This window comes from Pseudophryne corroboree, unplaced genomic scaffold, assembly GCF_028390025.1.
Source record: "Pseudophryne corroboree isolate aPseCor3 unplaced genomic scaffold, aPseCor3.hap2 scaffold_581, whole genome shotgun sequence".
Lineage (NCBI taxonomy): Eukaryota > Metazoa > Chordata > Amphibia > Anura > Myobatrachidae > Pseudophryne > Pseudophryne corroboree.
The window spans coordinates 370,653-379,597 of NW_026970180.1; the positions used below are offsets into that span (position 1 = coordinate 370,653).

The 8,945-nt window shown below is 49.0% G+C and overlaps 1 non-coding gene across 1 annotated transcript; it reads right to left on the reverse strand.

Moving 5' to 3' along the window:
• Positions 1-7,294: 7,294 nt before the first annotated feature.
• LOC135034412 (U1 spliceosomal RNA) lies at positions 7,295-7,457 on the reverse strand. Its single transcript, XR_010229650.1, has one exon. It is a non-coding gene; the product is annotated as a U1 spliceosomal RNA (small nuclear RNA).
• Between the last annotated feature and the right edge of the window lie 1,488 nt (positions 7,458-8,945).

Below are 8,945 nucleotides of genomic sequence, written 5' to 3' on the forward strand. Positions count from 1 at the left end.
GGTTGCTGGGTCACTGCAGCGGAGGCTCCGGTTTCTTCCTAAGGTCAGTCACACACACACCGCCCTCCGGGATCACGAGGCCGCTGATGAAAGGGAGGTAAGGGGCTTCTGTGCCCACACTATACCGAGATCCAGCGTGGCTGTAGGGGGCGGGCCGTGTGCGCACTGGCGTGGACACTGATTACTTTGCAGCTGCTCCACTAGCCACCAGGGACAGTTAAGGAGCACAGCTCTGGGGGTTTTTCTCCTATATTAACCCCATTTTGTTCTACCTGCAGTGCATTGTGATAGGTAATAGAGCCTGATTCAGGTTGGATTGTAATCGCAATAATCAATCCAACTGCAAAAATTGCTAAGAGCATACGCATGTGCCTGCATTTTCTGTGGCACCCCGCAGATAATGCGATCACCTCTGACTGTCAATCGGTGCGGGGGGGGGGGTCAGCAACAATCCATTTCAAAGTCGGAGATGGAGCGGTGCAGGGGCAGGGCTACAAAATGGGGTCGGCAACGGAGAAACAGGAGGCGTGGTCAGAGCGGCTGCATGACATCACATGCAGCCGCTGCGATAACAAAAATGGTGGCGGCTTCCTGCACACACGTACAGTCTGCACCAACAGGAGGCTAACCCATTTTTTATGATCACGCTGAACTGCACTGAGACTGCAATTTCAGCGTGGTCAAGAAGGGAGGCGGCATGCTGGGTGGCCATGCCCTGTGATGGGTGGCCCCAGCATGCGAACCAAAGGATTGCAAATTCTGTTACTTAGCAGAATTTGCAATCCTTACTGAATTAGGCCCATTGATTACAAAATTGTAAACAATATTTGAAGTTTTTCTTCAGGGACTAACACAAAAGATGCTTGGGGCTACTAACACATGGGTAAGCCACGTAAAGCTTCCCATGGGTCAGTGGCATCACAACAGGGTTGCGGCACACACCCGAGTGTCACCCGCCAAGGGGGGTGACACCAAAGTGCCGGCTCTTCTTCAGTGACATAATATGGGTGTTTCACTGTGACATTACGTGCAACACCCAGTTTCTGTCACTGTGCAGGAGCCAGCACCACTCACACACTAGTCCCCGGGTGCAGCCCCCAACCCCCGGGATACCCGGAGCAACAAAATGGTGATTCAGGCCACGCCCCTACCTATGAGACCATGCCTCCTTTTTACCATTGCGCTGCTTATCTGCGCGCACTGCATTACAATCTCCTTCGCCACCTCTCTGGGTGTCACCAGTGATAGTGACACCTCTGCCATGCTTGTAGCAGCTGGTCCTAAGATCTACGCCTCCAGCCCTGAGTGTTTGCCCATGTGACTTGTTGATCATCATAGCGAAGCAGATGCTTACAGAAAACTGCAGGGGCTTAGATTGAAAAGAAAAACATTGATGAACCCATCATTTCAGCGACAGGGTCTGCCACACGACTGACTGAAATGACTGGTTGGTTTGTGCCCCCACCAAAAAAGAATCAATCAATCAATCTCTCCTTGCACAAACATCATCCTCCGATTCCTCACCCCTTTCACTGTGTACATCCCCCTCCTCACAGATTATTAATTCGTCCCCACTGGAATCCACCATCTCAGATCCCTGTGTACTTTCTGGAGGCAATTGCTGGTGAATGTCTCCACGGAGGAATTGATTATAATTCATTTTGATGATCATCATCTTCTCCACATTTTCTGGAAGTAACCTCGTACGCCGATTGCTGACAAGGTGAGCGGCTGCACTAAACACTCTTTTGGAGTACACACTGGAGGGAGGGCAACTTAGGTAGAATAAAGCCAGTTTGTGCAAGGGCCTCCAAATTGCCTCTTTTTCCTGCCAGTATACATACTGACGTGCCTACCTGGATGCAGTCACTCATATAATTCTCCACCATTCTTTCAAAGGTGACAGAATCATATGCAGTGACAGTAGACGACATGTCAGTAATCGTTGCCAGGTCCTTCAGTCCGGACCAGATGTCAGCACTCACTCCAGACTGCCCTGCATCACCGCCAGCGGGTGGGCTCGGAATTCTTAGCCTTTTCCTCGCACCCCCACTTGCGGGAGAATGTGAAGGAGGAGCTGTTGACGGGTCACGTTCCGCTTGACTTGACAATTTTCTCACCAGCAGGTCTTTGAACCTCTGCAGACTTGTGTCTGCCGGAAAGAGAGATACAATGTAGGTTTTAAATCTAGGATCGAGCACGGTGGCCAAAATGTAGTGCTCTGATTTCAACAGATTGAATCCTGGTTAAGTGAATTAAGGGCTCCATCCACAAGTCCCACATGCCTAGTGGAATCGCTCTGTTTTAGCTCCTCCTTCAATGTCTCCAGCTTCTTCTGCAAAAGCCTGATGAGGGGAATGACCTGACTCAGGCTGGCAGTGTCTGAACTGACTTCACGTGTGGCAAGTTCAAAGGGTTGCAGAACCTTGCACAACGTTGAAATCATTCTCCACTGCGCTTGAGTCAGGTGCATTCCGCCTCCTTTGCCTATTTAGTGGGCAGATGTATAGGCTTGAATGGCCTTTTGCTGCTCCTCCATCCTCTGAAGCATATAGAGGGTTGAATTCCACCTCGTTACCACCTCTTGCTTCAGATGATGGCAGGACAGGTTCAGGAATGTTTGGTGGTGCTCCAGTCTTCGACATGGCTGAAGGCAGAAAGTGGCCCGCAATTCTTTGGGCCACCGACAGCATCTCTTGCACGCCCCTGTCGTTTTTTAAATAATTCTGCACCACCAAATTAAATGTATGTGCAAAACATGGGACGTGCTGGAATTTGCCCAGATGTAATGCACGCACAATATTGGTGGCATTGTCCGATGTCACAAATCCCCAGGAGAGTCCAATTGGGGTAAGCCATTCTGCGATGATGTTCCTCAGTTTCCGTAAGAGGTTGTCAGCTGTGTGCCTCTTATGGAAAGCGGTGATACAAAGCGTAGCCTGCCTAGGAACGAGTTGGCAATTGCGAGATGCTGCTACTGGTGCCGCCGCTGCTGTTCTTGCTGCGGGGGGCAATACATCTACCCAGTGGGCTGTCACAGTCATATAGTCCGGAGTCTGCCCTGCTCCACTTAACCACAGACAAGTGGACATTGGGTACAACTGCATTTTTTAGGACACTGGTGACTCTTTTTCTGAGGTCTGTGTACATTTTCGGTATCGCCTGCCTAGAGAAATGGAACCTAGAGGGTATTTGGTACCGGGGACACAGTACCTCAATCAAGTCTCTAGTTGCCTCTAAATTAACGATGGATACCGGAACCACGTTTCTCACCACCCAGGCTGACAAGACCTGAGTTATCCGCTTTGCAGCAGGATGACTGCTGTGATATTTCATCTTCCTCGCAAAGGACTGTTGGACAGTCAATTGCTTACTGGAAGTAGTACAAGTGGTCTTCCGACTTCCCCTCTGGGATGACGATCGACTCCCAGCAGCAACAGCAGCGCCAGTAGCAGTAGGCGTTACACTCAAGGATGCATCGGAGGAATCTCAGGCAGGAGAGGACTCGTCAGACTTGCCAGTGACATGGCCTGCAGGACTATTGGCTCTCCTGTCTAAGGAGGAAATTGACACTGAGGGAGTTGGTGGTGTGGTTTGCAGGAGCTTGGTTACAAGAGGTGATTTAGTGGTCAGTGGACTGCTTCCGCTGTCATCCAAAGTTTTTGAACTTGTCACTGACTTATGATGAATGCGCTGCAGGTGTCGTATAAGGGAGGATGTTCCGAGGTGGTTAACGTCCTTATCCCTACTTATTACAGCTTGACAAAGGCAACACACGGCTTGACACCTGTTGTCCGCATTTGTGTACAGGATGCATACCTTCATGTCCCCATTTATCCACCTCATCAGGCGTACCTCAGATTTGCGGTACAGGACTGTCATTGCCAATTTCAGACGTTGCTGTTTGGTCTCTCCATGGCCCTGAGAATTTTCACCAAGGTAATGGCGGAAATGATGGTGCTCCTGTGCAAGCAAGGTGTCACAATTATCCCGTACTTGGGCGATCTCATAAAAGCGAGATCAAGAGAGCAGTTGCTGAACCGCGTATCACTGTCACTGAAAGTGTTACAGCAACACGGCTGGATTCTCAATATCCCGAAGTCGCAGTTGATTCCTACTACTCGTCTGTCTTTCTTGGGCATGATTCTGGACACGGACCAGAAGAGGGTTTATCTCCTGATAGAAAAGGCCCAGGAACTCATGACTCTTGTCAGGAACCTATTGAAACCAAAACTTGTGTCAGTGCATCACTGCACTCGAGTCCTGGGAAAGATGGTGGCATCATACGAGGCCATTCCATTCGGCAGGTTCCATGCGAGGACTTTCCAATGGGACCTACTGGACAAGTGGTCCGGGTCACATTTACAGATGCATTGGTTGATCACCCTGTCCCCCAGGGTCAGGGTATCACTCCTGTGGTGGCTGCAGAGTGCTCACCTTCTCGAGGGACGCAGATTCAGCATTCAGGGCTGGATCCTGGTGACCACAGACGCAAGCCTCCAAGGTTGGGGAGCAGTCACACAGGGAAGAAATTTCCAAGGTCTTTGGTCAAGTCAAGAGACTTGTCTTCACATCAACATATACAATGCCCTACGTCAAGCGGAGACCTTACTTTGCGACCAACCGGTTCTGATCCAGTCAGACAACGTCACCGCAGTGGCTCATGTAAACCGCCAAGGCGGCACAAGGAGCAGAGTGGCGATGGCACAAGCCACCAGAATTCTTCGCTGGGTGGAGAATCACGCAAGCGCACTGTCAGCAGTGTTCATTCCGGGAGTGGACAACTAGGAAGCAGACTTCCTCAGCAGACACGACCTACATCCGGGAGAGTGGGGACTTCATCAGGAAGTCTTTGCACAGATTACAAGTCGGTGGGAACTGCCACAGATAGACATGATGCCGTCCCGGCTCAACAAAAAGCTACAGAGGTATTGCGCAAGGTCAAGAGACCCTCAGGCAGTAGCTGTAGACGCCCTAGTGACACCGTGGGTGTTCCGGTCGGTCTATGTATTTCCTCCTCTTCCTCTCATACCCAAGGTGTTGAGGATAATAAGACAAAGAAAAGTGAGAACAATCCTCATTGTTCCAGATTGGCCACAGAGGACCTGGTATCCGGATCTGCAGGAAATGCTCACAGAAGATCTGTGGCCTCTCCCTCTAAGACAGGACCTGTTGCATCAGGGGCCCTGTCTGTTCCAAGACTTACCGCGGCTGCGTTTGACGGCATGGCGGTTGAATGCCGGATCCTGGCATTCCGGTTGAGGTCATCCCTACGCTGATAAAGGCTAGGAAGGATGTAACGTTAAAACATTACACCGTATATGGCGAAATTATGTTTCTTGGTGTGAGGCCAGGAATGCTCCTACGGAAATATTCCATCTGGGCCGTTTCCTTCACTTCCTACACACTGGAGTGAATTTGGGCCTACAATTAGGCTCTATTAAGGTCCAGATTTCGGCCTTATCCATTTTCTTTCAAAAAGAATTGGCTTCACCTCCAGAAGTTCAGACTTTTGTAAAAGGAGTGCTGCATATTCAGCCTCCTTTTGTGCCTCCGGTGGCACCTTGGGACCTTAACGTGGTGTTAAGTTTTCTAAAATCACACTGGTTTGAACCACTTAAAACAGTGGAGTTAAATTATCTCACGTGGAAGGTGGTCATGTTATTAACCTTGGCTTCGGCTAGGCGAGTGTCAGAATTAGCGGCTTTGTCACATAAAAGCCCATATTTGGTATTCCATGTGGATAGAGCGGAATTGCGGACCCGTCCTCAATTCCTACCAAAAGTGGTCTCATCTTTTCATATGAACCAACCTATTGTGGTGCCTGTGGCTACGCGTGACTTGGAGGATTCCGAGTTACTTGATGTGGTCAGGGCTTTGAAAATTTACGTGGCCAGGACGGCTAGAGTCAGGAAAACTGAAGCGCTGTTTGTCCTGTATGCAACCAACAAGATTGGTGCCCCTGCTTCAAAGCAGGCTATTGCTCGCCGGATTTGTAACACGATTCAGCAAGCGCATTCTATGGCTGGATTGCAGTTACTGAAATCGGTCAAGGCCCATTCCACGAGGAAAGTGGGCTCTTCTTGGGCGGCTGCCCGAGGGGTCTCGGCACTACAGCTGTGTCAAGCTGCTACTTGGTCGTGTTAAAACACCTTTGCAAAATACTATAAGTTTGATACCCTGGCTGAGGAGGAACTCATGTTTGCTCAATCGGTGCTGCAGAGTCATCCGCACTCTCCCGCCCGTTTTGGAGCATTGGTATAATCCCCATGGTCCTTACGGAGTCCCCAGCATCCTCTAGGACGTTAGAGAAAATAAGATTTTAAACCTACCGGTAAATCTTTTTCTCGTAGTCCGTAGAGGATGCTGGGTGCCCGTCTCAAGTGCGGACTACTTCTGCAATACTTGTATATAGTTATTGCTTCAATAAGGGTTATGTTATAGTTGCATCGGTCCTGCACTGATGCTATGTTGTTTTTTCATACTGATAACTGGGTAGTTTATCACAAGTTATACGGTGTGATTGGTGTGGCTGGTATGAATCTTGCCCTGGATTAACAAAATCCTTTCCTCATACTGTCCGTCTCCTCTGGGCACAGTTTCTCTAACTGTGGCATAGAGGGAGGAGCCAGTGCACACCCAGAACTAAAGTCTTTCTTAAAGTGCCCATGTCTCCTGTGGAGCCCGTCTATCCCCATGGTCCTTACGGAGTCCCCAGCATCCTCTACGGACTACGAGAAAAAGATTTACCGGTAGGTTTAAAATCTTATTTTCTACTGTATTCTTTTCTATCCTAGTTTATTACGACCAACTCTCATCCAAGGAGTTTGATATTCTACTACCTGCATGCAATTTAAATTGCTTAAATTGTTTATATGGTTGATTTGTCCTTCACAATCCATAATCTGCAACTTGGATGGTTTTGGGTCATTGAAAATCTTATAATAAAAATGTATATATATATTAAAAAAAAAAAAAAAAGTTATAAGACATATGCATTCAATATTTGAAGAAACAAAATAAAATAAAGCTATCTATTGGGTTTCACTAACAAGCACATTGGAAGACTTGACTACTGTTAAAAGACATGCATTACATGGTATAGAGCCACAAACCACAATGTAGTAAAATAAAAACAAACTTACATGTGCTAGAGCTGGGGAGGGTCGCTGCTCGGGCAGCCCCCTGTCAAGTGAAGGAGATCCAACTGAGGCAGCACAAGGGAACTCTCGAAAGAAGAACAAGGCTAAAGGAAAATCTGAGACAAAGAAATCTGACTTTTACCAGAGCTGACCAGAGGAAGCACAAACACAGTCCCCCACTACCACAAATAATGCAGTCGAGTTTCCCACATTTGTGGAAATAACAGGGGTCAGCATACCCAGAATGCAATGAATGAACCTCACCCTGGGAGAACAATCTTCATGACCATGGTATCTCCTATGCAAAATAAGTATGATTTGGGATAGGGCTGGGGAGGGCCGCTGCTCAGGCACATCTCTGTCAAGTAAAGGAGATTCAACTGAGGCAGCACAAGGGAACTCATCATGCATAGGACACCACAAATAGGTTGAACTCGATGGACAATTGTCTTTTTTCAACCTCAGATACTATGTTACTATGTTACTATGTAATATTTGAAGAAACAAAATAAAATAAAGCTATGTATTGGGTTTCACTAACAAGCACATTGGAAGACTTGACTACTGTTAAAAGACATGCATTACATGGTATAGAGCCACAAACCACAATGTAGTAAAATAAAAACAAACTTACATGTGTATCAAACCTATGTGAGGCTTACATTGATAGTGCAAGATCAACACTCTATCAACTGTGCAAACTAGACTGCACATAAATGCCATAAAATGTATCTGAGATTTTAGTAAATAAGGCCCGTTGCTGTCCGGGTCACGCAGCCGTCACGGCCCGCCCCCATACGGTCCGGTCATGTCTGCGTTGTCCGGACTGTGCCCCCAAAATGGCGGCACAACGCCGCTGGCCCGACTCCTCCTGCCCAGTGACCGCCTATGCCTGTCAATCAGGCAGAGGCGCTCACTGGGCAGAGATGCTGATCGCATCTCTGGCATGTGCCGGTGCACTGCGGCACCAGCACACACGCACTTCAGACCTGATCTCCTGTTGTGTGAATATGCACAGCAGGGATCAGGTCTGAATTAGGCCCTATATACAGCTGTCAGTAAGGCAGGGATGTGCTGCTGCCAGTGAGGCAGGGATGTGCTGCTGGTAGTGAAGCAGTAATGTGCTGCTGTCAGCGAAGCAGTGCTGTGCTGCTGTCAGCGAGGCAGAAATGTGCTGCTGTCAGCGAGGCAGGGATGTGCTGCTGTCAGCGAGGCAGGGATGTGCTGCTGTCATTGAAGCAGGAATGTGCTGCTGCAGTGAGGCAGAGATATGCTGCCCACTATCTCCCTGTCACCCCTGCCTGAGTCACACACTTTCCCTGTCACCCCTGCCTCAGTTACCCACTATCTCCCAGTCACCGCTGCCTCAGTCAACCACTATACCTGCGATCCCTGCCTCAGTCACCCACTATACCAGTCACCCCTGCTTTAGTCACCCACTGTCACCCTATCACCCCTGCTTCAGTCACCCACTATCCCTGTCAACCCTGCCTCAGTCACCCACTATCTCCCAGTCACCCCTGCCTCAGTCAGCCACTATCCCTGTCACCCCTGCCTCAGTCTCTTACTGTCCCTGTCACCCCTGCCACAATCATCCACTATCTCCCTATCACCCCTGCCTTAGTCATTTATTATCCCTGTCACCCACTTTCTTCCCATACTTACCCAACCCCTTCCTATCACCCCTCCCTCAGTAACCCACTATCTCCCAGTCACCCCGGCCTCAGTCACCCACTATCTCCCACTCATACATGCTTCAGTCACCCACTACCTCCCAGTCATCCCTGCCTCAGTCACCTACTG